The sequence below is a fragment of the Nyctereutes procyonoides genome, unplaced genomic scaffold (assembly GCF_905146905.1).
Source record: "Nyctereutes procyonoides isolate TBG_1078 unplaced genomic scaffold, NYPRO_anot_genome, whole genome shotgun sequence".
NCBI lineage: Eukaryota > Metazoa > Chordata > Mammalia > Carnivora > Canidae > Nyctereutes > Nyctereutes procyonoides.
Genome location: NW_026575147.1, coordinates 18,656,176 through 18,684,055, shown reverse-complemented (window position 1 = coordinate 18,684,055; position 27,880 = coordinate 18,656,176). Strand labels below are relative to the sequence as shown.

The 27,880-nt window shown below is 44.4% G+C and overlaps 1 protein-coding gene across 2 annotated transcripts in view; it reads left to right on the top strand.

The window, feature by feature from the left end:
• Positions 1 to 2,777: 2,777 nt before the first annotated feature.
• The window catches only part of PDZK1 (PDZ domain containing 1), a 57,253-nt gene continuing 32,150 nt past the window's right edge, over positions 2,778 to 27,880 (top strand). The window contains exon 1 of one of the 2 annotated variants that reach the window (XM_055312316.1): positions 2,778 to 2,817. The gene's annotated coding sequence lies outside the window, so the exon portion shown is untranslated. Of the gene's footprint in view, positions 2,818 to 18,231; positions 18,463 to 27,880 lie in introns of those variants that run through there. The other variant, XM_055312315.1, reaches the window with a different exon arrangement.

The following is a 27,880-nucleotide window of genomic DNA, read 5'->3' as shown; positions in this document are numbered from 1 at the left end:
AGGAACTCAAAGGACCAGATACACTTTCTTCCTATGCTCTGAAAGCTGGGGTTGGGTTAATGAGATGTTCTCATCAGGCCTTTTTGTATCTTGAGGACATGCTGCAAAGATGAGGTGGTGGTAGAATGATACTCCCTGATGGAATTCCTTCATAGTCTAGTGCTTCCTCCCTGCACTCCCCAATCATTGTTTTAGCCAATCCAAGACACAATTCACCGAATACTCCCAAGCTATTTCACAGGTGCAAATTTCAGCCCATGTTGTCTACTCTTCCAGAGATGACTTCTGTCTCTGCCTAATAAACTCCTATTCATCCTTTAAATTCCAACTCACAGCACTGTAAGGGAAAACCACAATAAAATAAAATAGAGGTACATGGGTGACTCAGTTGGTTAAGCCCCGATTCCTGGTTTCAGCTCAGGTCATGGTCTCATGGGCTATGGGATCGAGCCCCTCCACTGAGTGGAGTCTGCTTGAAAAATTCTCTCCCTCTGCCTCTCCCTCAACTCACACTATCTTTCTCTCTGCCTTTCAAATAAATAAATAAATAAATCTTAAAAAAAAAACTAGGGGAATATAGGGAAAAAGGAAGAAAGTGAAAATTATGAACAAGAAAGAAGAAATATCATAAATGTAAGTAGAACTAAAAATGATAACATTTTTTGTTACCTTAAGCCAAAGAGTTAGAAAAGCTGAGGATCTGAGGAAATAGGTACAATAGTTCACTCTAGATGAAAATATGCCCTATAACTTTGGCTCTATCTTATAGAAATAAAAACATGAGTGTGCTGGAATATATGTACAAGAATATCTACTGCAACAGTATTTATAATACCAAAAAACTAGAAAAAGGTGAAGACCCATTAGAGAATGGTTGAATAAATTATGGCATATCCATAGTATGGAATATTTATATAAAATAAATTTATAATTATAAAATTGTATTTATAATTTATATAAATGATAAACATAGAAAACACGACATAAAAATCAGGTATTCACTTACAAAATAAACATGTGAAATTGTTAATTTTCCTAGATATAACTGTTAGAAAATATGATAGAAGAAAAAAATCCCACTGATAGTGACAATAACAACAAATTCCCATAAAATGCCCAGGAATTTAAAATGTAACAAGATTTCTATTAGGATCTATAGGATAAAACCTTTGAAGTGCTATTAAAGAACATAAAATAAAATATAAAGAAAATTATTAATTTTCCCTGTATTATCTATAAATTTGTTAAATCCTAATGAAAAATCCCAGTGATCTGGCCCCTCGTGCTGCTGCTCTAGCCATCTTGACCTCTTGTTTCCTCTCCTGTGTCGTCATACTTTCATGCTATTCCATGTCTCCACCAGAATGTCCTGCTGACTCTTGAAACGAAACATTGAATGTTTAGTGATACGCTTTTGTGTCTAGCTACAAAGTATTACTGGTTTGAAAAGGAAGATAGGGGATCCCTGGGTGGCGCAGCAGTTTGGCGCCTGCCTGTGGCTCAGGGCGCGATCCTGGAGACCTGGGATCGAATCCCATATCGGGCTCCCGATGCATGGAGCCTGCTTCTCCCTCTGCCTGTGTCTCTGCCTCTCTCTCTCTCTCTCTGTGACTATCATAAATAAATAAATTTTAAAAAAATTAAGAAAAGGAAGATAGTGAAGAATTGCAGTTATTCATTTAGCCTAGATTTGTGGTTAAAAGCATGGATTCTGGAGGCAGACTACTTGTGTCTAACCTGGTCCTGAAACTTACTAGTTGTGTGACAGACAAGTTTCTTAGGCTCCTGGGGCAGGAACTATGCTCAGCCCTTAATAAATGGGTATATTTGACAAACACTGAACAACTATGATGTGTCAGACACCATAGTGCACAGAAAGGTGACTAAAACAGAGGCAGACTATCTCAGTGGTTCTCTGCAGCCTCTAGGTCAGAAGGACAGGTATGTAATCTGGCTTTGGCACTTACTAGCTGCTTAATGTTAAGCAAGTTTCTCAACCTCTCTGAAAAGCAGCTTACTGAGCTATAAAATAATGATAATATTCTCTTTCCAGGGTTCTTTGGGTTAAAGGAGGCAACCTATAAAAACTACTTACATGATATAATGTCAATATAGTGGCTGGTGTAGAGTAAGAGCTCAGTAAATGTTAGCTATGATTATTTTTATGCTTCCTCATATTTGAGGCAATTTGTGGTGTCCCAAACACATTCATATCCACAATTGTGTTTAGTTCTTATAAAACACAGCTACTAGAGTTATTTTAAAAACTGTCACTTTTCCCAAGCATATGGAAGCTTAGACATTGTGAGTAGCTTAAAATCACAGCTTCTAAGTGAAGGAGCTAGGATTCTAACTCCCAAGTTATGCAGGTCTTTCTCTTGGAGATTCATGTCTTTTGTCCCTCATTTCTCACAGCCATCCAGCTATTCAGGAACACTTGCAATTCAAGGAGGGCTGTGATAACAATAATATAGTCATACAGCATATCGAGGAATAGGAAAAGAGAAATTCTGAAAGTTGCAAGACGGGGGTGCAGTTGGGCCTTGACAGATGTTTGCTAGCCTGTGGTGAGGTGAGGTGGGGAATGGGCTGGGGAGATTTGGCTTCCAGTCCCGGCTGTGCAGTACCTAGCTGTGAGATGTTGGGAAGGTCTTGTTCCTTCTCCAGGCGTGTCTTCTGAGGGACTGGTGCAGCGGGATGGGAGGGGGCGGGGTAAGGACTGCTTCCAAGAAGTGAGCTGCACGGTGGCGGGGCAGGCTCACGGTTGCTGAGGCAGGAGTGGCCGGGCTTCGCGGTACCCGGGGCCGAGCTGTGCGTGTAAGTTGATCGTAGGACGTTCAGGAGGCCCGGGGCAGGTGGGGGCAATGGGGGAAAAGGTGCTTTTGCAGTAGGTGACCTTGGAGCCTGGAGGGGTAGCACCCTGACCTCATGCAGACAGGGCCTGTTTAGAGCAGGCACCGCGGCTTCTGCATCCTGACCGCTAGAGGGCGCTGCCTTCCAGTTGAAGCCGGAGACGCCCTGGAGAAGCCCGCCAGGTGCTGGGGCATGGCGGGCAGGCCGGCCGCAGGGGAAAACCTGAACTAGTAGTATTGGAGGTGTGAGGGATGCAAGATCAGGTCTGGTGGGTCCTGGGGACACAGCCTGTGCTAGAGTCGCAACTGGCCCTCCATAGCGGGAAGAAGTGTTGTGGAGGGAAGTGTGGGGTTTGGGGGGCCCACAAACTAGCGGCAGGTCTCCTCTTCCTCATGAGATGTGTTGAGCCCCAGGGCTGGCAAGAATGAGGGTCCAGATTAGGTTGGCATCCTCATCTTTCAGCATTCCTCGGGGCCCCTGAACTGTGCTTGGTGCCCAGGACCTATGGACTCTGAGGATGTGCCTCTGGAGATAAAAACCCTCCTTCTCCTGACCTTATATGTGGGAGGCACCTGGAGTCCCAGATTCAGATCCAAGCTTCATGTGATCTCAGGCATGTTACTAACCTTGCTCAGCCTCACGTTCCTCTTGTGTTTAAAGCTCGCTCCTGTGAATAAATATTGTGATAGTTAAATGAAACATGAATCTGTGCCCAGAGTTTTCTGGGGAGTGTGGGTCATCTCTGGCAGGTACAAGATGGTAAGGAAGAGGCTTTTCTTTTTGCTATTAAAGCCCAGATCTAGCCTCTCAGAGGAGCTGGAAGGTTTGCAATCAGCTTCACAAATATTTGTTTGCAGATACTTGTTTGCAAATCTCCCACCAAGCTGAAAAAGACACCCCAGACCCAAAGATGAGATTTCACCAACCACTACAACCCCAGCTTCCTTAAAATAGAATCAGATTAGTAAGTAGACTGAAGTTAGCCTCAGGAGGCCCTTGGAGCTCTTGACTGCTTTCTCAGACTTGTGGCTCTTAAACCCCTTGACATACAGAGCCGGGTTTCTGAACCATAGCATAAATGCACCACAGCCACCTTTGGTTGTCTGGGGAAGCCTGTGGATCCTCTCTCAGTATAATATTTATGAATTAATAAAATAAAACACAAAGGATAACAAAGGAAACAAATTATATCAAAACAGTTGTTCAAACATTGGAAGACATGTGATAGAATAGTATAAGTGCTTCTTTAGATCTAACATCAGTAATTGTCATAACTTCATAGTAGTGATGAGCATAGGTGACATTTTGAGAAATCTGTAACAACTGTAATGAGAGTTGAAAACATTTCTGATTTCTACTGATGGCAAATTCTATTGTAGTTTGTTGCCTACATTCATAATTGAAGCAAATGCTAACTTTCAGCTAGAGACTGGTGGAAATAAAGATACAATGTTTTCCCCAGATTCACAAATCCCATGAATGGACCCCCAGTTAAGAACCTGTAGAATAGTTTCCTTGTTTTGCAAATAGGGAAACTGAGGCAACCAGATCTCCTGATTTCTAGATGAAAGATCTTCCACTAAGGTGCATAACTCTGAAACTTATAGGAAAAAAAAAATCTATCTTCCTTCCTTCTCTTCCTTCTTATTCTTCCTTTTCCTCTTCTTCTCCTAAAGATTTACACATTGATTTTAGAAAGAGAGTGAGAGAGAAAGTAAGGGGGAGGGATAGAGACAGGGGAAGAGAGAGAAAGAATCTTAAGCAGACTCTGCAATGAGCGCAGAGCTGATGCGAGCAGATCCTACCACCCTCAGATCATGACGGAGCTGAAACCAAGAGTTAGATGCTCAACTAACTGTGCCCCCCAGGTACCCCATGGAAAACTATTTCTAAACCATTATTTTCATCCTAGAATTCTCACATTTACTCTGCCAAAACATGCCAGTTGGCCCAAAGCCTCTCTTGTTGGCATCACCCCCAGAGCATACATCTAGGATGTAAACTTCCCTCAGGCATGCCTCACAGGACTAGCCTGAAGCTCCATGGAGCCCAGTTCAGGCTTTGAGGGATCCAGAGGAGAGCTGATCCAAAACTTGGTAATTGTCCTCTAGTGACTATCTCCTTTTTATTGAGAAGAATGACCATTTGTCATTCATCCCCCATGAACACTGAACCAAAAAAGTGGCCTGGAGAACTTAGAACAACATAAGAGATTTATGCTCCATCAAGTATGTTACTTGAAGAAACTCACCTGGATTTCCCTCCCATGAATGCACAGTACGGTTCTTTCCCATGTAAGATAAGTGTCAGAATGGTACCTGCTTTCCCCTGAAAGCCTACTGGGGAAGAACGAGCATGGCAACCCAGCTGGCACAGTAACACTTCTCTTTCCCAGGCTCCTGAGGGTAAAGGGCATTTCAAAAATCAGAGTTTCTCAGGGACCTCACTGGAAGCCTGTCCTTACCTGAGTGGTTCTGTAAACTGTCCCATCCCTGCTCCCAGACCCCGGGTCCCCAGGGGGCCTTATTACCTCAGAACAGAAGTTCTTTCTTGCTCTCAGGCTGGGGGCTCTGTTGAAGGCACTTTGAATGAGCTCTCAGCCTCTGACTTATTCTTCGGTCATCTCCCACTTCCGTCACTGCTCACACCTTCATTACTGGTATATATGTTCTTTGAAAACCACAGCATGGGTTTTTGTAGCAGTCAGGGGTCTTCCTGCCTCTCTTTCCTCCACCCCCACTGTGAATTTTTTTTCTTCTCCACCTTATCCTCTGCTGCCTTCTCTTTTTACTTTATTTTGTGTAATAGAGACAGACTCTATCTGACTATCTGCTGAGAGGGTTGAGAAAAAGCACTCTTTAAAATTGTTTTCTTCACCTTGGGGGACAGATTTTTTACTTGGTAATTCATAATAAGGGTAAGACTGATGATAGAATGACTAGAAGATTTAAGGACAGCATGTGCTCTCAAGTATAAAGAAGGGTGTCAAGTCTTTTCCTGAGAGCAGGCTTTGCTTAAGGACAGGACAGAATAGAGAGCAGCTCCAGGCTGAAGGGGGAGAATGGTGGGGCTGTGAGGGAGGCTGGGGAGGCATGGGAGATGGAGCAGGGGGCAGTCCAAATGGTCCTGTATGGAGGGATAAGCGGGTGGATTGCTGACCTTGTTTCCGCACCTCTGACCCCCTCGATCCATTTCCATTCTGTTCTGTTCTGTTCCTCCTTGGTCACTGGTGACTAGGGAGATTACAGTGATTACTCCTGAATTCTAGTGTCATGCACTTTGGTGGAAAGAGCATTGGTCTAAGAATGAAAAGCTTTGGGTTCTAACTTCTGCAAGGCTGGGACAGGCCCCATGTCAGAGGGGACTCAGCACAACAGGAAGCCCCATGGTTCTGAAACGAACACCCATCATGACTGTCAACCAATGGAGCCCAAGAGCCCAAGGGGTATCATAAGAAGTGAGGTTGGGGAAATTTTTCATGACTAATCTGGAGTCACTTTCACTCATATGTGGACAGGGAATTCCTGCTTTTAGTACTCTGTGGTCCTTAGACCAGTAAAGTGCTTTAGGGTTTGAGATCGTTTCAAGGGCTCCACCAGTTTGAGGCCTAAGGACCACAGAGTGGTAAGTGTTTGAGGTCCTTTCAAGGGCCCCACCAAAGCTGTCATCGTGTTATCAGGTAAGATGGGCATCAGCTCCCATCTCCTTATTCTGTTAGACTTCTCAGCTTTTGCAATAGAATGTGTGGATTCCTGGGGGATGGAAACCACTGTCAAGTGTTTGCTGAGGGTGCGGGGAGACTCTCTTCCCATCTACAGGTCTCTCACCATCATCCTGGGCACAGAACTAGTCCATCACAGCCATAGGACACTTGGCCCCACAGACATGAACGGCTGAACAGGGCCTTGTATTTGCTAACCCAGTCCCTACAACAGTGATCAATTTATGGCTTCTCTGTTCTTTGAAATAGAGATTTGTTCACACTTGTGGACACCCACAAGTTTGACCATGACAGCCAGCCTTTCTCATTAGCCAGAGGCTATGCAACAATGAAGAGGATATTGAATGTGAAGAGGAGTCGAAGATAAAACTGTGGATCTGCAAGGTTGGGGCCCCTTGAGCACCAGCAGACACCTATGTGTTCACACTGGTTGTTTGCAAAACCCTCAAAATTCTGCAAAGACCTCAGTCTTGAAACTGAATGGCAGAGGACTTCCTTCTCACCAGAGTGTGTCTGTCCATCATGCAAATACCTGCGAACATGACTTCTATAAAATGCTGCCTCTGTTCCCTCGTCACTGAATGTTATTGTGTCTTAGGCTCTGTGGGGTTGACATGACTGAGCACCAGCTGGCCTGTTCTCAAAGAGAGCATGCTTTGTTGAACAAAGTGAGGGATGAGACCGAAAGTGCCATAAGCACCCCAGAAGTGAGAGGAAGCCCAGAAGAAGAGAAGGAGAGGAGGAGGAAATGGAGACACTGTTAGGCACTTTAGTGGACAAAGTAACATTTGAATTGGACTTTTACAGACGGTAGGATTTCAAAGGAAGGGGTAAACATTTTTCAGTTATAGGAATAACTTGACAGGCTTGTTTGGAAACCAGTGAAGCAACTGAAGTGGCTGGAATATAGGCTGCCTCCCATTGGGAGGCTTCAGGGGCAGCCCCTGGCCCACAGCCTCCCACATATTTATCCTCTCAGCCTTTAGATATCTAAGGCACCTGAGGCGAATTACACAGCATAGCAACTAGGACATTATGTTTAAGGTATTACTAGTAAGTGCTCAACATTAAAAGAAGATCTGGTTGGATGTTAAATCATATCTTGCTTCTGTAGAGTTGTGAGGTCTAGTTCAGTCCCTGGCAGGGTGCAGAAACTTCTGTGCCAGTGGTTCTCAAATTTGAGTGTATATTGAAGTCACCAGGTAGTTGTTAAAATGCAGATGGCTAGGCCCTGCCCCAGAGTTTCTGATTCAGTAGGTTGGCAGTGGAGTCCAAGAATTTGTGTCTCTAACAAGTTCCTAGGTGCTACTGTTATTGAGTTGCTCATTGCAAACTGCTTTATGCAATACCTCTTGCCGACTCTGCTTTCATCTCTCTAGTGGTGTGTCGCTCATTACCACCCAGAGCACCCACCCAGTATTCTTTTTGAACACCTCCGGTTTAAAAATTCTTCCTCATGTTGCCTTCAGATTTGCCTCCCATTAACTTCTAACCATTGCTCCCCATTCTTCTGAGGGCTCCACACAGAACGTGTGTCTGGATGGTGGTTAAGTCATAGGCACAGGAGTCAGACTGCAAGATTCATGTTCTGACTCCACTGTTTAGTAGATGGCCTTGGGCAAGTCACTCAACTTTTCTTAATTTCCTTCTCTGTGGAATGGGCATGATAATAACACTCTTGTCATAGGATTGATGGCTAGTTTCAATGAGAAAATGCATGTAAAACAGTGTGGTACTTGGCACATAGTACTCAATAAACGTTATTGTCATTACCAAACTTCCCGTTCTACATGGAAGTCCATCAAATCTCTGAAGAAAGTTAATCCTACTAGCTAACATTTCTCTTTCAGGGCTAAATGTCCCTGGCTCCTTCAACTATTCCTTATGGTGCGGTGTCAATATACCTTCAGCCTTGTCACTCTCTCTGAATGTAGTCTAGTTTGTCAGGTTCCCTTGTCAAGTATGTGTGGGGCTCAGACCTGCCATCTGCATAGCATAGTCAGAGACTCGTCTGGTCACTGCAATCATAGATGGCTTTAACTTTCGTGACGAATTTCCACATTTCACGTGACCATATTGGACTTTTAGGCAATGAGGAAGCCAGGAGCCATGTCTGCATGCAGAGGGAAAATTTTGTCATTCTGTCGCACTCCCCCCTGAAGTTTACCTGGTTGCATCCACATATGGCTCTTACTGTGTGTGAGGTTGTGAGGGTGTTGTTTGGGGAGAACACCCCTGATTTTTTATTGGACGTGGGGCTTGCCCCTGTTTCGTGACTGGTGTGACAGTCAGCAGCCAGGTGACTGTGAGGAAGTACCTCAGAGGTTGAAGGATCTATACCCTTCTCTGCCTTGGCCTCAGCCCCTCTTAACTCCAGGGGCTTGGTGAGAGAAGATGAACTGACCCCTCTCTCATAGCCAACAGTTTTCTGGAAAGAAATCAAACTTGCGGGCCAGAAGGCACTTAAAGCAAAGTTGTGTAGGTGTTTCAGTCCCCATCCCCGACCACTGTCCCCACTGGCCTCTTGCCCAGAGTCCTAGGTAATATATGAGGAGGGAGTCAGGGCTGTTTTATGATGGAGACCAGGTGGTAGCTGCAGGGGTTTGAGTATCAAGATGACAGAACAAGCCTTGGGAAGAGTATCTCTCTCAGTTTCAATTCTAATTTCAATTCTAATTTCTGTAGTGAATGGCTTACCAGGAATACTGACCTAAAGTTCTGTCCATTTAATAGAAGGCAGAGAAAATCTGCTCCAGTCACTATGGTGCATTAGCAAGTCTGTCTTGTCTCTCCCTGGTCATTGAGGACACCAGCCATGTCAGGCCTTGTGCTAACAGAGGACTAGGCCCACAGGACCGCTGGCTCAGCAGTCCAAATGCTGCCACCCTCTCCACCCACTGATCTGCAGAGGGGTAATGTGAGTTTCTCCAGGACACAGCCTGATGGCAGAAATGGCTCCAGTCACAGTTCCTGTGTGTCCTCTGGGCTAGCATGCCCTTGTACCCTACCAGAAACCACACTGTGCTGTGTGAACAAACAGGAAAGAGGCTCCTCTCTGCAGCTCAGGGTCACACTGCCTCCTGGACACTGACATCACACAGCACACGGCCCTACAGCTACTGATGCCCCCTCCCTCTGCTTCTCACCTGCTGAGAGCAGCTTGTGAATCCAGTGCTGGGCTGTCTTTGGCCACAGGTGTTGAGGAAACCAGCCTCCCTTACTTTGTGACATCTGCACTTTCTCAGTCTTCCCCCAGCCCCTGGGAACCTCAGGCCTTCCTGATGCCTATTTCTTGGAATCAGGGACTAACAGTTTGTCCTCCAGGATATTTCCAGGCTGATTAGGGGAAAGGTAAAATATTGTATTTAGCAAACGATCCCCTGCCAAGGATGGAATCGCAGGTACTCCTCTAACCAGCTGGGCATGGAGGCCGCACTCCACCTTAAGGCAGATCAGATGAGACTGTCCTTGTTCTGACTTGGGCTTCTGAGAAGAAAATGTACATTCTCCAGTGGATCATGAAGGCAAACATTGCTATTATCTTCCTGGCATGTTAGAATTCTCAATAATGTGAAAAAACAGGGTGTGCATAGATTAAGGTTGCACTCAAAACTGGAATGTCAGGAGGCACCAGAACCATCCTGGAGGAGGAAATACTTTGAAGCAGGAGTGTCTTAGTTCTATCTATCCATTCATTTATTTATTTATTTTAAGTAAGCTCTACACCCCATGTGGAGCCCAAAGTGGGACTTGAACTCACAACCCTAAGATCAAGACCTGAGCTGAGATCAAGAGTCGGGTGCTTCACTTACTGAGCCACTGAGGCAAGGGTGGCTTTTAGATGATGTCACAGACTTAGGGCCACTAGGGTGCTCCTAGTCTTGATTCTCTCGCACTGGTCCTTTCCCCTTGGGTGGACTGGTCTCCAGTCTCTCTGTGAGGGGTAGACTCAGACTGAGGTTGTGGCCTTGAGGTGACTGGCACTTTCCTTTGCTGTCCTCCTGTTCCCAAGCTTGTCCCTCTGGGGCCTCTGAGAAAGGGTCCAGATTTCCTAAGTCCCAGATTTCCTTCTGCTTCTGTGTCTGTCGAAAGAGGCAGGTGGAGACGCAAATCCATCCTCTGAGAGTACCCAGACTTTGGCCCATGCAGAAACCCAGGGCATGGCTTGTCCTGCTTCTGCACCACAGTTTCCTTTTAGTAGAAAAGTATTGTGTATTCTGCTCCCCTCAGGCGAGAAAAGAAAGAAAGGAATGACTACTAAAGTATCATTTGCAGCCAGCTTGCAAGTGTTAATAATTCACAGCTCTCTAGGGGTCCTCAGGCCTCCCCTGACCTGCCACCTGGGTGCTGAGGAAAATGAGAAAGTTCAGATCAGCAGTCATGTGGGGCTCCAGTGAGCCATGCAGCAGAGGAGAGTGGCCTGCACTGCTTGCACTGCTGTAAAACATTTATCTCAGTTCTGCATCTGGACCCTGGCCTAATAAATTCCTCCAAAGGTATGCAGACTACGCAGGATGCCTCTTCAGGTGGTAGATGAGGCCAGAGTAACATGGGGACTCAAATGTGGGGCAGGGACCATCATAAATACTGACTCAGGACAGGGACAAAAACTCACTGGACCTTAAAAAGCTAGGCTTCAAGTTAATGAACTACTAAAGCGACAAGGTAAGACAGGGATGATCAGATCTGAAATTGGAGTAAAACTTTGAGGGCATCAGGAATGGACCTCAGATGTGAGGATCGGAGGCTGGAATTTTATACCCAGGTGGAGGAGAAAAGGGCCTCGGCCTTGGGGATAAAAGCGTCTGGTTGTAGCCATGGCTCTTCTATGAAGCTGGGGTGACCTAGGCTAAGTCATTTCAACTCTCTGGGTCTTTGTTTCATTTTCAGTCAAAAAATTGAGGCAGTACAACTCAATAACAAAAAACCTCAAACAAGCAGATTAAAAAATGGGCAAAAGACTTGGACAGACATTTCTTCAAAGAAGATATATAAAAGATCAATAAGCATGTGACCAGATGCTCAACAGCATTAGTTTTTAGAGGAATGCAACTCAAATGAGATGTCACCTCACACTCATTAGGATGACTATTATAAAAAAATCAGAAAATAACAAGTATTGGTGAGGATGTAGAGAAATTGGGAACTTTGTGCTGCTGGCAGGAATGTACAACGGTGCGAAAAGAGTATGGGTAGTGCCAAAGAAACTTACACGTAAAATCACCATATGATCTGAGAACTCCACTTCTGGGTAAATACCCCAAAGAACTGAAAGTGGGGACCTGTGTTCATAGCACCGATGTTCACAATAGCCAAAAGGTGGAAGTAACAAATTCATCGCCAGATGAATGGATAAATGAAATGTGGTGTGTACATACAATGGAATATTACTCAGCCTGCAAGAGGAAGGAGATTCTGACACATGCTACAATATGGATGAACCTTGAAGATGCTTGCTAGGTGAAATAACCCAGTCACAATAAAACAGATGCTGTATGATTTCATTTATGTGAGATACCTAGAATAACCAAATTCATAAAGACAGAGTTAGAGTGGTGGTTTCCAGGACCTAGGGGCAGGTGAAAATGGGCATTTATTGTTTAATGGGCATGGAGTATTAGCTTGGGAAGATGAGCAAGTGCTGGAGATGAATAGTAGTGATGGTGGCATGACAATAGGAATGTACTTAATACACTCAAAAATGGTTAAAGTGGTAAGTTTATGTTATATGTATTTTACTGCAGTGAAAAAACAAAAAAATAAAAAACAAAAAACCTGAGGTGGAGAGATCAGATTCCTGGCCAAGGTGCAGAGGTAATGCCAAGAAATTGATTCCTTCCAATTATGGACAGGCCAGGCAGGATTCAGGGCAGCTGAAACCCTCAGGGTAGGTCACCTTCAGCCCTGAAGAGCTTTTTCTGTTTACCCAGTATGTCTTACACATATTTTTTAAAATTTCTTTTTTCTTAACCTTATAAATTGTGAAATATAATATATAGAGAAAATGCATAAAACTAAAATACATAGCTCAATATTTAATCATTCATAAACACCTATTCACGACTGCTTAGCTCAAGAGCTGGAATGTTGCCAGCATCTCAAAAGTCAGAATAGAGGGCAGCTCTGGTGGCTCAGCGGTTTAGTGCTGCCTTCAGCCTAGGGCATGATCCTGGAGACCCGGGATCGAGTCCCATGTCGGGCTCCCTGCGTGGAGCCTGCTTCTCCCTCTGCCTGTGTCTCTGCCTCTCTCTCTCTCCTTTCTGTGTATTCTCATGAATAAATAAATAAAATCTTAAAAAAAATCAGAATAGTGTTTCTATTTATCCTTAGGTCTCTAACACCTAAGAGACATCACCCAAAGTTCTGCCTAACATTTGGGCCTTGCATAACTGGAATCCTAGAATGAAAACAAATGAACATGGGGATACCTGGGTGGCTCAGTGGTTTGGCGCCTGACTTTGGCCCAGGGCATGATCCTGGGGTCCTGGGATCGAGTCCCACATCAAGCTTCCTGCATGGAGCCTGCTTCTCCCTCTCCCTGTGTCTCTGCCTCTCTCTCTTTCTCTGTGTCTCTCATGAATAAATAAATAAAATCTTAAAAAAAAAAGAACTCTAGCTACACAGAGCAATAGGGATGTATCTCACAATTACAGTGAATGAAATAAACCAAAACCAAAAGGAATACACCAGAACAATTTATTGAAAAAGACCAACATTTCCCTGTGTTCTTTGTCATAAATTAACTGTTTTTATTTGTACTGGTCTGTTTGGGGGGTTTCTAGTTTATTCAATTAGCCCATTGTCCATCCGGTGCCCAAGCATATTGTAATAATTACCGTATCTCCACTGTCTTGGTACCCAGGAGGGCTTCCTTAGTCTTATTTTTCAGAACTAGCATGTCAACCTCCACCAAAAAACCCCAACCAAATAAATAAACACATGTGCTCTGCAAGAAGTTTGATGGGGAAATACCTTAATCTGTAAGTCAGTTTGGAAAGAATGAACATCTTTATAGTGCTGAAGTTTTAGTCCATGAGTATGGTATAATCTTCATTTCCTTAAGTTTTCTTTAGTTGCTCTCAATAATGTTTTATCGTTTCCTATGAGTGTGACAAAGTATCAATCCCTTTAACCTTTGAGGAGTCTGGGAGAGCTTGGGGCAGCTGGTCCTCGGTGGGTCACTCCAGTCTTGAGAAGCCTCATCTGTTTACCCTAGTGAACTACACAACTATTAATTTCTCTGTGTGACATGGTGGGAAAGTATTGGGAAGCACTGGGAAGTCTTTGCAGTTTTCTGTTTCTGATCAGTTGCACAGAATGATGCATTATGGGTCTGCAAGAATGTCATCCATAATGCCCCCAAACATCCTGAACTCCTGACTTGCCCAAGGTGTACTCCTAGCCTGTTTATTTGCATGAGCTTGTCTGTACAATATGTGCCCATAAATCAAGAGAGCATGACTTGTAAAAACAATAGTAATAATGTTATTATATGCTTGCTTGCTTGCTTGCTTGATTTATTTATTTATTTATGCATTTACTAGGTTCTGGGTGATCTACAAAAGTCTTCTCACTTAAGTCTCCTAAAAATCCTATGAGATTGTTAATATTATCTATATTTTATAAAACAAAAAGCTGGAGCTTTGAGAAGAATAACTGCTAAGTGATAGAACTATTTCTGGAAACACAGCAGACTAGATAACCTGAAAATCCTCTTTCTACAAAGTCCATAGAAATGCTGGTTAAATATATCAAGTATTTTTTCAACAGAGCGTTAAACTTAGAAGAAAGGAAAGAAATCTCTAAGGTCTAGAGGTGAAGAGGAAGCTGAAAAAACAGTAAGCAAGCAGTTTGTTCTCACAGAATCACTTTGGGATAGGAGATTAGACCCTCAAAAATCTGCATTCTTAGTTAAAGGGCCAGATAAAAACCAAGCTGGCAAAATGAAATGCATCTTTTCACTCCTTTCTCAATTTCATTTTTTGAAAGCTTGCTATAATTTAGGCTTCTATTCCAGGCACTTGGGATGCAGTGATAAAAACAAATCCTGCCCCTTGGGGAATTTATATTGTGGTTGGGGAGAGACAGAAAATAATTAATAAACATAATATATAAGTATGATGAAGAGGGATCTATTTATGGAAAGCACAGAACAGGGTAAAACCGATCAGGAATAGCAAGGAAACTATCTATCTTGGTCTAGACTCTGGGAAGAAAAAAAGAATTTCATAGTGTGAATTCCCAACCATAGATTTGCCTTAACAGGAGGCTAGGGTGGGGGTTCCTGGATGGTTTGGTCAGTTAAGTGTCCGACTCTTGATTTTGGCTCAGGTCATGATCTCAGGGTCATGATATCCAGCCCCATGACGGGCTCTGTGCTGGGCATGGAGCCTGCTTAAGATTCTCTCCTTCTCCCTCTGTGCCCCTCCCCCCCAAAAAGGGGTTGGAGTTGTAGCTGATGTGGATTATTTGCATGATCTAGAAACACTAAAGCAAGTTACATAAAATGGCCCTGTAGTTAGTGCCTTTCTTCATTATTCTAGGGGTATGGAGAGGTGCTACCTCACAAAAACAAAAGCAAACCCTCCACTAGGGCTGCCAAGGATTCCTAGAGAAAAAGTATAAAACTATCAAAACTATTAATGGTAGAGTTAGGATTCAATACAGCATTTGTTTGATTTCATGCTCATAAGCCCATGCCCATAACTCTTACCTACATGCCCTTTTATGCACACACCAGGGCTTATATCACACACCCTCATGGCCGAGCAGTCTTAGATCCATGGTATTTAAGATCGCAGAATCTCAGAGCTGGAAGAGACCCAAGCTTGGAAGACCTAAGAGTACTACCAATCTATTCCTCCTCCCTAACACCTACTCCAATCTCCCTAACAATGCAGGATAGCTCTCTGTAACCAGATACAAAGCTATCAGCCTCTGCTTGAATACCCCTAGAGAGGGAGAGCACATTCCTTCTCTGGGTGGCTGGGGGCCTCATCATACAGGTGCCATAACACCCACAGACAGGCTCCTTAGTTCTTCTGAATCAAGAGACCTTGGGCAGGATAACTGACCAGGTGAGTCTAGGCTTTTCTTATCTGTTAAATGGAGATATCGGCCTAAAGGGTTGTACTGAGGATTAAACAGAATAATGGATATAAAGGATTATCAGGCATATAACAGATAATGTTATTTTCTCTTCTCATTAATGTCTTGATCTAAGCAATCAATAAAAAGATTGACTGCATTAATCAGATAAGATCCATTTATAGGCAGGAGAGCTTTTAAAATTCAAGTTTTAGTGAGGGCAAACATTCCATTCAATATTCCACTGGGAAAGGGTTTAGTCACTTAAAAACAAAATGCTTGTTTCTCTTTGATTTTGTTTTTTTTTAAAGATTTTATTTATTCATTCATGAAAGACACAGAGAGAGGGGGGGGGCAGAGACACAGGCAGAGGGAGAAGCAGGCTCCACACAGGGAGTCTGACATGGGACTCAATCCCAGGTCTACAGGATCATGCCCTGGGCTGAAGGCAGCGCTAAACCACTGAGCCACTGGGGCTGCCCTTCTCTTTGATTTTGAACCAAAACTTTCTCTGCGTTTATTTTTTTTTAAGATTTTATTTGTTTATGCATGAGAGATAGAGAGGCAGAGACATAGGCAGAGGGAGAAGCAACCTCCATGCAGGGAGTCCGATGTGGGACTCGATCCGAGGACCACAGGATCACACCCTGAGTTGAAGGCAGGTGCTCAACAGCTGAGCCACCCAGGCGTCCCAGCATTTATTTATTTATTTTTTAAGTTTTATTTATTTATTTAGAGAGAGTGTGTGTGAGCAGTGGGAGGGGCAGAGGGAGAGAAAGAGAATTCAAGCAGACTCCCCTCTGAGAATGGAGCCCAACATAGGACTTGATCCCAAGACCCTGAGATCAGGACCTGAGTCAAGGTCAAGAGTCCGATGTTCAAACGACTGAGCCACCGAGGCACCCTACTTTCTCTGCATTTCAAGGTCTTTTCCATTCATAGGTTCAAACCTTGTGGCTATTTCTCCATCTCTGCTGGGATGAAGGGGAAGTCTGAGAAGTCTCCTGATGAGAATATGCTCTGCTGTGAGGGCTGTCTTTATTTTATTTTCTTTTTGTCACTCCAAAGTTTTTAAATTTTAGAAGTGTCAAGAATAAATATTACTGATTTAGGCTTCTTAGCAATTAAAGTATTTTTTACATGCCATGTGATTCACCTGTTTTACGTGTATAGATTGGTGAAGTTTGATAATTTTAGACAGTTGCATAGCCACTCCCACACTCAAGATATAGAACAATTCCCTCACCTTAAAGTTTCCCCCTTTAGAGCCTGGGAGCCTGGCGGGGAAGACCTGAAGTCATGGCCTAGGCAGATCACCTTAGGGAATAAGGGACATTCACTGAATCCCAGAGAAAAGAAGGCTTATGGGGGATATAACAGCCTTCAAATATCTGAAGAGCTGCTGTGTAGAATAGACTCAGAGTGGCTCCAGAGGGAACTTTTAGGATTTATGGGCAGAAGTGAGAGACCTTTGACTCAATATTTTAAAAATCTCTAAAAACAATATAATAACAATTATTTACAGATGATGAAGGTAAGTGAGACTCAGAGTTAGAAATGAATTACTCTAGATCAAACACCTGGGAAATGGCAGAGTCACATTTGAACACAGGTATCCTAATCTTAAATCAAGATTTTTCCTTTCTTCTTCGCCACTTAGGGAGAGACACAGGAGGCCCAGGGGGCATGGCAATCCAGGTGGACATAATCTGATTTGAGTAGGCTGCTCAGATGTTTATCATTTTTGACCATTTACCCTCTGGCTTGGGCCAGGCCTTTCTTGGGAAAAGCCAAGGCCCAGCCAAGACCAGTAGCCCTTCCAGCATAGGTGGAGGAGGATGAGGTCACCCTGTCCTCAGCTTGGGGTTTGCTTTGCCTTACTGCCTAGAGCAATTTCTTGCCCTGATTTCCAGTGTGGGCTGAGAACCCAGGTCAGTCAGAAGCCTGGCTCTCGGTCTGCCTGTGTGGGTGTGCTGATGGGATCGGCTGCTGCTCCAGGGCAGCATACTGCCCAGGCAGCCATGCTGAGGAGCTTGTGGAAATGCCTTCCATCTTCCCCTGCTGGGCTTGCCTGAGAGGCTCTGAGTGGGTGGCAGGGGAGGACAATTGTTACTAGGTTAGAGAATAGAACAGAGTACCCTCAGGTAACAGAAGGGAGTGAAGAGAGAACATGTAAGAAGAGGAGAGGTCTGGGAAATAAGACCAGGGTTTTGCATGTAGATAAAAACTCCCAGGGGAGGAAGAAGGGAGCCTGAGGGGTTTTGCTCCATTTACTGTGGTTTGTTGGCACACAGACCTTCTACTAGGTAGGGGTCACAGAGGTTCCTGCTCCCCATGGAGGCCTGAGTGGGTGAGGATGCTCAGGTGGTACCCCCAGCCCTGACCCTGGAATAGGGCACAGTGGAGCTTCTTAATGCACTGAGTGTTGGTTGGTGTGACTGACGCATCTGCCAAGGGAGAAAAGCAAAGAAGGCAGAGGCCCCTCCTCCTCCTCAGCTGCCCCTTCCCTCCTCTCCTTTCTCTTCTTTGGGAGGGGCAGGTGAGCAACAGCGTCCCCATGGGGTGAAGCAGGCGGGCCCAGCACTGGGCTTGCTGCAGATGTCTCAGCTTTGCCCTGCTCAGGGCCCATCAGCTGGCAGGAAGCAGGACAGAGGTCACTTGAACTCAGACCACAGGTCGCTGTTAAATACATCAGCTTTTAAATCAATCTTTGTTCAAAGTCCAGTGAGTTCCAAGACTGGAGCTCACTAGCAGAGAGAGAACTTCCAGAACGGACTGGCTCTTCTTCTTCCCAGTTCCAGGTAAGAACTGACTCTGTCCCTCTGACTTAGGGCGCCAGCTGCTTGGGCCTGAACCACCTTCTTTCTTTTCCTTTCTCCTTTTCCAAGCAGTAGCTGGCTGTCCAGGGCAGAAGGGATGATTATGGGGAAGCCAGTGGCCCTTTTATGATGGTGGTGGTGGTCAGTGGGGGGTGGGTATGGGCCACACTCTGAGGTTCTCTCTGCTTGTGATGTCTGACCCTTGCAGGTTAGGGTCTCCTTCACAAAGGAATTGGTAAACTGACTTACCAGAAAAAGCTTTCCAAGAGTTGCCTGGGAGTTTGATGTGCAGCCAAAAGGGAGTGTGACAAAAGACCTTCCAGGTCACCAGGGATATACTCCTCGGAGCTCCCCAGTAGGCAAAGGCTTTGTGTTTTAGAGATTTTCTTCTGGAAGCAGCCCTTAAAGAATAAAACCTAACTTAATTTTCCCACTGGATAATAAAAACAGACACCTCCTCTTTTCATCACGTTATAGCACTAAGAAATGAGGAAAAGACAGTGGGTTTCTCGGCTGAGTTTTAAAGCAACTTCCCCAGGCTCTACTGTTTGGAGTTTATAATTCTTTGGATCTTGTGTGGGTCTGAAAATGTTTGTTTCTTTAACATTCCAGATGATTCTGGTGTGCAGCCTGGTTAGAGAACCCCTGGCCACTTCCTAAGCAGAAGAGTCCAAGGGACTTAAATATGAAATTCATCTAAGGGCTCACCAGCCAAAGACTTCTCTGGTCTGGGCTGGTTCCTTCCTCCTCAGCTGTCTCTGCAATGTTGCACCGACGTGCTTGCTCTTGGTTCCGTATCCAGAAGTCACAGGAGCTGATTGTCTAGTCACCTGTAGTCACATGTTTTCTCCTGCGGCAAATAACTCAGGGACTTTGAGTTTGTGTGTTATGACTAAGTAAATTGTTCTTATCTTTGGCTTTTTTGCATGTTCTTTGCACCATAAACTATGAAGCTGCTAGTAATGATGTCTTGTGTTCATAGACCTCTGGCCAGACAGTTCCCTCTCCTCCAGGGAAAAGGACACAGGACTGGAATGCAAAGAGCTTAGGCTATGGTTTGGTTGTTAGTGACAGACCATTAGACAAGTCAGCCAACTGGAGCTTCAATTTCACCATCTATCAGTGAGGGCCTCTCTTTCGCCAGGGCTGTGCTGAAAATAAAATTATAAACAGGATGAGGGGATTAGAGGCACAAATGTAAGGCATGTACATCTCCTGTGTGTGTCCAAAGGATCTGTGGGAAGAAATAGGCTTGCAGTCTGTTGGGGCACCTTGTCCTGGTGTTTGCATCTCAATGAGCCTCTCTTTACTCCTGTAAATCAGGAGTTGGGACTAGATCACTGCTAACATCCTCTCCAGCCCACTAGAACTTTAAGTATGAGGACCTCATAATCCTGCAGCTTGGAAGGCTGACTCCTTCTTGTCATTTGAGTATGAATCCAAATGTTCCCTCCCCAGGAAGGGCTCTCCAAGCCAGCCTCTCCCTTTGTCCCACCACCGCATCTCCATCTTTCATAGCCTTTGTCACCAGAAGTCCTCTCGTTTACTTTCTACTTGTCACCCTTGCCTGATGTCAAGTTTCAGGAGAGCAGGGATCTTGTCCTTTGTGTTACCTGCTGTAATCCTCATTCTTAGGATGTCACCTGGCATAGAGTAGATGTTTAGATATTTGGTTAAATTGAAGTTAGTGTGGCAGGGAATGAGCTGAAGGGATAAAACATGGTGTTTTGATAAACTGCTCTTAAGGAGAGGATGCTTAAGAACTCTGATACTCTCAGATCATCAAGGTCCTGGGTTTGATCATGTGGGAGATGTGCGTCTCTGGTCACATCTTGGTTAAACAATTTTCATATTTGTTGCATAGGAGTTTGATAAGAGTAGTTCAACTAGGCATGTTTCCTCAAGATCTCAGCAACATCTGTCCTTTGTGTTTCGTGAGGAACTGCCCAAGTTTTCTTAATCCTGTTACTTGGTGGTCGTGGCTAAGTGATGAAGAGCATAGGCATTGGCACTGGAAGCCTGCACTGCAAGCAGACACATTCTTCTTCTCTGAGACTCTTTGTCCTCCCCCATCAGATGGGCACAATAGTACCTCATTGTAGTGTTGGGAGGACTAGATGGGAGAAGGCACGTAGGGCCTTGCACACCATAGGTGCTAGTGTTCTGATGATCTTCAGACAACTTTGCAATAAGCATAACCCCAGGAAGGAAGGAGCCCAGGCAGTGGCAAGGAGTTGTGATAAATAGGAAGGATAACCGCTAGGTGGCTTGATGGCAGCTATGCAGTTTGCTCTTGGTCTGAGATGGCCTCCAGCTTCTGAGGCTCTAAGCCTCACGTGACACAAACACTGAAGCTCTTCCATAATCTGTAGGAATGAGCCTACAGTGCTTCCCAGTCTAAGCTGACCTGCTTCCTTTCCACATATACCTATTCTCTGGCTTTCTGAACCACTCACCATTCCTGAACACACCTGTGCTGTTCTTTTTACCTAGGGTGTCTTCGGTCCTTCTAGTCTAACTACTTGTGTCTCCTAACACAGCATATACCTCATGGTTGGGAGGCTGGGGAGATGGTGGAAGGAACCCAGACTCAAGTGGGTTTGAATCTAGGCTCTGGGGCTTATCCAGATAGCTATGGGAAATCAACTGAACTTTGCAGAATTTTTTTTTTAACTTGTGGAATGGACCATTAGGATTAAATGTAAGCTCATGAAAGGCACCTTAGACTGGTGATTGGCACTTGGTAGGAGCTCAGTAAATATGTATAACAATAGTAAGACATTTTCTTTTAAATATTCCAGCACTCATGCCACTGTTGGGTAATTATGTTTATAACTTTCCCCACTGCACTCCTGGGCTCTGTGAGGGCAGGACAGTGTCTTGTCTGGTTAGGGCCTTGGTATCTGCCCCATGGTAGGAACAAAATATAACTTGTTGATTATAGAAATGATAACTTGAAATTCAGACAATGGAGTGATGCCTTCAGACTATGGTGGTCAGGAAAGGATTTGTGTTTAACTTAACATTTGGACTGAGCCTTGAAAATGGGTAGGTTTTAAATTCATCACTTGGAAAGAATGTTTACTTAGGAGCTACTATGAATAAGTAATCAGAGTGAGGAAGGTACTCCAGGCAGAGCAGGTGGCATGAGCCAAGGGTAGGCTGGGTGTGGGTGACTATGAATAGGCCATTTGGGTGTCTGCTGAGGAGCCTAGGGAAATGAGGTAGGGAGGGCTGGATTATGCTGAGGCTCATAGCCTGAGCAGGGAGTCTGGATTCTGCTTTTTGAATGATTGTTTTGTTTTTATTTATTATTATTATTATTTTATTTTATTTTATTTTATTTTTTTTTTGAGAGAGAGAGAGCAGAGGAGGAGGAGAGAATCTTAAGCAGGCTCCATGCTCAGCACAGAGCCCAACATGGGGCTGGATGTCACAACCCTGAGATCATGAGCCCAGATCAAGAGTCAGACACTTGAATGAGCCACCCAGGTGCCCCTTGAATGATTGTTTTAGAACCTGACATGATGACGGCAAGATCTCAAGGCAGTGAGTAGGAGAGCCTGGAGGCGGGAGGACTCCCTAACATACGTAAACAATGAATGTGTAGAAATGCAAGGTCAAGAGGTCTTGTAGAACAAGATGCCAGTTTGAGGGGATAGCTCTGTTCCAGCCAATCCTCAGGACGGTTTGGCTATTTTCAGGTTTTTTTCAGCTTTACCAGCAGCAAAAGGGTATCCTCTCTGAGGGCATCTTTGTTCCTACAAAATATTGACTCTGTCTCTCTCCCAGCTTGCAGAACTCTTAGGTAAGTAAGTCAAGTGTGAAAGACCTTGACCTCCAGCCCAGAGTCCTGCCATATAGAAAAAAGTATCATTCATGATGCCTGGGGGTTGGGGGTAGTATTTAGCGCTGGCAGGCCAAATGAACTTTGAAATAAGCAGATTCATTCCTTATCATAAACGAGAAATAAGAATTACTCACTGGGCCTGGGATCATTCTTTTCCACATAATGCTCAATGGAATGCACTTCATTAATTTCCCACATGTGAAATCTCTTACTGGCTAAGACCAAATGGTAATTGTGACAATGGGAAAGTAAAGTTAGCAAATACATATTTTAGGGCCCCACTTATCCTTCTGTTTTTGACAGTAATTCTTTAAAATGAACACACTTGAGTGTTTGAGTTTCCATAAGTCTTGCTTCTCCAAGAAGGAATCCAGGTGGCCTTAAATGTATTATCTGCAGCAAAGACATAGGATCTAGGTGAAATGTTTTTGAAGAAAGATGAAATTGAATGGCCTTTATCTCTTCCTTGCTGGAGACATCTGTCAATACCAGCTGCGACACAATGGGTTTCCTCTTACGCTGTCTGAAGCAACTGCATGTCTGAGGCTCTGAGGCTGGCCCTGAAAGAAGGTGCACATGCCGGCCCAGGGCAAGAGGAGGGCACAAGGAGGCCCTTGGTCACGGCCGACGGCTAGCAGGGATTCTTGGCCCATTCACAGGTGCTGACTTAATCTCTCGTAGTCTATACCAACTGTGTTTTTCTGACAGAAGTCTAGTGTTTTGCTTGTCTAATTACACAGATGCACACCAGTAGTGGAGGAACAGCATTCTCTGTGAGGGCACAATGTGCCGATTTGCCCAGCCAAACTTCCTGGGAATGTTGCCTTCCCCTTGCTGAAGTTCCAAGGGTTTTATAGACCAGCAAGGAGTTCAGTGCCAAGTGAATACCATCCAGGTTGAATGTTACCCTGGGCTCCCACCCTATCTTCCTCTCATGCCTTGATGAAACGGAAATAATTTCCTCTATGGTACATCCTAGTTATACAGTCAAATATCCATCCACAGTTACAATGACTAGGGTTAAACATTATTTACCTGCTGTCTTGCTAAGTTTTTGCTGTGTAGTTTTTCATGGCTTGAGTGTTGGTTACGTAAGTGCCTTTTGAGGAGAGACTGTTTTCTTTGTGGTCTGGTACTTAACTGCACCATTGTTTCCCAACTATTAGATAAGATGGTGCTGGATCCATAGTGTTCGTGACTAGCAGTTGAGTACCATGTTTGTAGAATAATCCTGCTGCATCCTAGATGGAAGACAGTCCCTGGGACCCCTTTCCTGATGAAGTCATTGTACCTGGTTGTCTGTCACTGACAGCACCCTTCTGTTTTTCTGCCTCCAAACAGAATGCATTTTTTCCATACCCTTTCTTTAATCTTTTGGAAATTCAATGATGCTGCTTGGCAAATGAGCCTGTTCGCTACTTACTCCTTGGCTACCATGGTCCATCCCTGGAGCAGCTCTCCGTATGTAAGGACACGCTTTCCTCATTCTATCTGCTCTACCTTTCTGTTCGTTGGTCCCTGTGCTGGTTACCTGGTACACACATCAGTTAGAGCTCAGCTGCTTCCAGGGGTGGCACCTCCTGACCCACTTAGTCTTGAAGTTTTGTAAAAGCTCCCAAGAAACTTATACTTCCTTGATATATGGTATTTGGTTCTATTTTTGCAATTCCTGGCTTTCAGGCTTACATGATACTTCTGGGTTCAGAGAAATCTGAATTCATTATATGAGTTTTGTTTCATGAGGAACAAGATCTGCAGCCCTGACTTTTCTGACAGCTAATGCTAACTTTATACGGGTAGACTGCAAGCAGCAGGTAGAGAATTGCTGGCCTGATGATCAAGGTGCCTGGGGATCCCCAGCCCATCCCTTCCAGTCTGCTTCAGAGAGAAAACTGGAAACACTGCTCAAGTGTTCTCACAGAAAGAGGGGTTCCCATGGCATCGGGGCTCCCACCAGAGGACAGGAAGACGATGCACATGTGTTGACTTCTCTGCCTCAGATACTGTGCTTAGATGCTTTACATAGTCAATCTTAAGTAACCTTCACTGTGTCCATATGCATTTCCTCTTCCAGGTGTACTTCTGTCTTCAGCTCAAGGTTAAGGAAGTCACCCATGTTCTCACAGCTAGTCAGTGGTGATGCTGGGATTACAAACTGGGTTATCTCTAAAACGCTTGTTCTTAGTGATGTCCTTTACCCAGACTCAAATGATTGTGGGACAATGGAATAAAAATACTGATTCCCTTCACAGCAGCTACACACTTAGACATTTCTTTTAGATTTTTCATGACTAGAAATTACTCTGTTCTATAGATCTTTTAAGATGACTTTTAAGGTGACCCCCCTAATTTTTGAAACTACTCCTTCAGTCTCTTCCTTCTCCCCATTCATCCTGCTGAGCCAGTCCCTAACACACTTTATCTCTCCAGCCCTACCTTCTGTCTTCTCATACCTGCCAACTCATGTTGGTCTAACATTCCAGCTCTGTGCTCATCGTATGTATAGAAATCCTCATCTCTGATCCTTCCATTTTTTAAACATGTCAAACCCGAAATTAGGATAAAAGTTACTACTTTCTCCTTCTATTCTTGGCGGACACTGTGGTGAGAAAAGCCCTGAGAAGCCATCCTGATTGGTCTGTTATCCATTAATGAGATCTACCTATATATCTAATGGGGAAAAAAAAATCACCCTAGGCTGTTTCTTAGAAAAATGGATTCGATTTGTTGACTCATTGTAGTGGAACAATGCTGTGGCTATTGGAAATCCTTTTGGCCAGTGGTTATAAACTGCCAGCTCAGGGTCTCAATTCTGTTGAGTTTACATGGAGTTTCTTAAAGATTTGAAATAGAAAAAAAATTGAAAAAAAATTGAAATAGCTGTCAGCTTTTTACAGTGGTGACATTTTGCATAAAGCTGGATTTCTAGATTCTCTTGAGAAATTGGAGATCCGGCATTCCAAGTTCCTATTACCTCCCAGCAGCTGTCTTTTGGTGCTAATAGCAGCAAATCCACAGGCCTCTCTTGGGCACCCTCAGCGATTTGTCAGTTTGAGCCCATTGGACATTTGGGTCCATATCCTCAGATATGGTTTGTGTCCTGGTTTGTGTCAGTTACTCTGCGGGAAGAATTGAAGCTGAGGTAAGTGACTTTATTTTCCTCTTTATCTCATTTTTTTTCTTTATCTCATTTTTTTTCTTTATCTCATTTTTTAAAAAACTTCTGCCCCATTTCCATTTCAGTGGAAATATTCCATCCCATCGGGGTGAAACCCATTTCCTATGCTCCTCGTATCCTCCCTGATACATCAACATGCTGCTCATTTTCTTCACCGTGAGAATAAAACCATCAGCCCTGCTTTCCCCTCAAGCTGCTATCCCGATTCTCTCTGTCATCTGTTTTGAGATGTGTCTAGATTCATTGCCTCTATTACTAGCTTCTCGAGCCTTCTCCGTCCTGGACTTCCATGTTCTAAGCTTAGTGACGTATTCAGTTTTCATTCTCTTTACTTTGTAATGACGTCATTTTTGCCTTGCGAATCAATCTTGAAATTATTCTTTTAGTTTGACTACGCCATAAAACCTTGGCCTTCTGATTATTCCTTCTCTGCTTCCTCTTCTGGTTGCCTAGATATAGGGTTACTCCAGGCCTTATCCTGGGCCCCCATCTTTCCATGTTCCTACTTGGGGGGTGGGTTTCACCTAACTCTGTGATGCACACCCAATCCATTGTCCCTGAGCTCCAGCCACACTCCTATCTACCTGCAGGATGTTCTGCAAGTCCTCTGATTTAAGCCCATCTCAAATGTGGCTGTTGCATTTGTCATGGTGACACCATGTTTTAATGGTCTCACTTTTCCATTAGTCACCAAGGCGTGAGCTTGGTTTTCTGACCCCTTCTCTGTGCAACACCCAGCCCAAGTGGAAGACGCATTAGTCTCTGTGCAGCTATAACAAGAATACCATAGATTGGATGGTGGAACGTGTGTGTGCGTAAGCAGCAGAAATTTATTTCTTTACAGTTCTAGAGGCTGGAAGTCCAGGATTAAGATGTTGGCAGGCAGAAGACTGAGGCCTCTCTCCTTGGCTTGCAGATGGCCACCTTCTTGCCATGCGCCCACATGGCCTTTCCTGGGTGCATGTACTCCTGGTGTCTCGTCATTTTATAAGGATTACTAGATTATTTCCCCAACCTGTGACCTTACTTACCCTTCATTATCTCTTTGTTAAAGCCCAATCTCCAAATATAGTCACCTCAAGGGTTAAGATTTCAACTTTAAGAATTTTGGAAGGGACATAGTTCAGTCCATACAGAAGGGGAGTCTAGGGTTGAAAATAGGAAAGACGTCAGAGTGGATCAGCAGGAAACACTGAGGTAAGGCAGCAAATCTAAGTAACAAATGGCCTTTATGGAGCAGTGACAGAATGAGAAGATGGCTCCAGGGCTGTAGTATCCTTGTAGCTCAGAACGGAGAAGAGCCAGAAACACAGAAATAATTTTGAACAGAAACTCAGAACTCTGTTCAAATAGAGCTGTGGCGTCAGCAGACTTTACTGTGCATGTGCCACCGAGTGCTGCAGAGGCCCCTTCCTGATGAAGGAGAGGCCACAAGCAAGCAGCATGTGAGTAAAGGGAGCCTATGTTAGGGAGAGGACCAGGGACCCCTGACACTGCCGGGGGCCGCAAATCTGTTGTATGTCCTGCTCACTGGTCACCTAAGTGTTTTGGACATTTGTGTTATAAAAACTGTCCTGTCTGTGGCCACCTGTCATGGAGAAATCTGAGGGAACGGGATTGAAGAGTTGATACAATCCACCCTCACTGTAGTTCTTCCGCCACTGTCACCTCCACTCTACTCTCACAGCTGCCATCCTGGTCCAGGCCTTGCTGCGTGTGAGGAGGGTTATTACAAGTCTCTTACCTGGACTTCCTACAGTGCACCTTTGCTCCAGTTCATCCCACCTGCTATTCTTGGAGCCCATCTCTGGTCCTGTCATTCCTCTGCTCATAAGCCTTGAGTGGAGTCTGCTGACCACCAAACGAAGGCCAGATCCTTGGACTGGCATTCAAGGCCTTTACAGTCTAATGTGTCACCATGACAGAAAGTTGGCTTTCAGTCATGTTGAGTTTTTAACTCTTCTTTGATCATACACAAAAGCGTTCCCACTTCCATACCTGATGTTCACATTCTCTGTTTAGAATGTTTCTTCCTATTTGCATACATACTGAAATCCTGCCTATCTGTTGTCAAGGTCTACATCAAGTCCTCCCTAATCCGTGAAGCTTTTTTGAATTTGTTCCATGTTGGAAGTCTTATGATATTTATCCTCTGTTCATACTGGTAGCTATTTTTGTACTAAAACTTTTCCTTCACCTCTATTCAACTATAAAGTCCCTTGAGAATAGAGGGACTTCCATCAACCACTTAAGAGTGTTTTGCATTTGAATGTGAGCCAATCCAAGGTGGCATGGACAAATGAAATCAGGTTTGGAGTCATAGGTCTTGATGTTCAAGAGAAAGTTGAAAGACCTTTGTTCATGATCCTAGA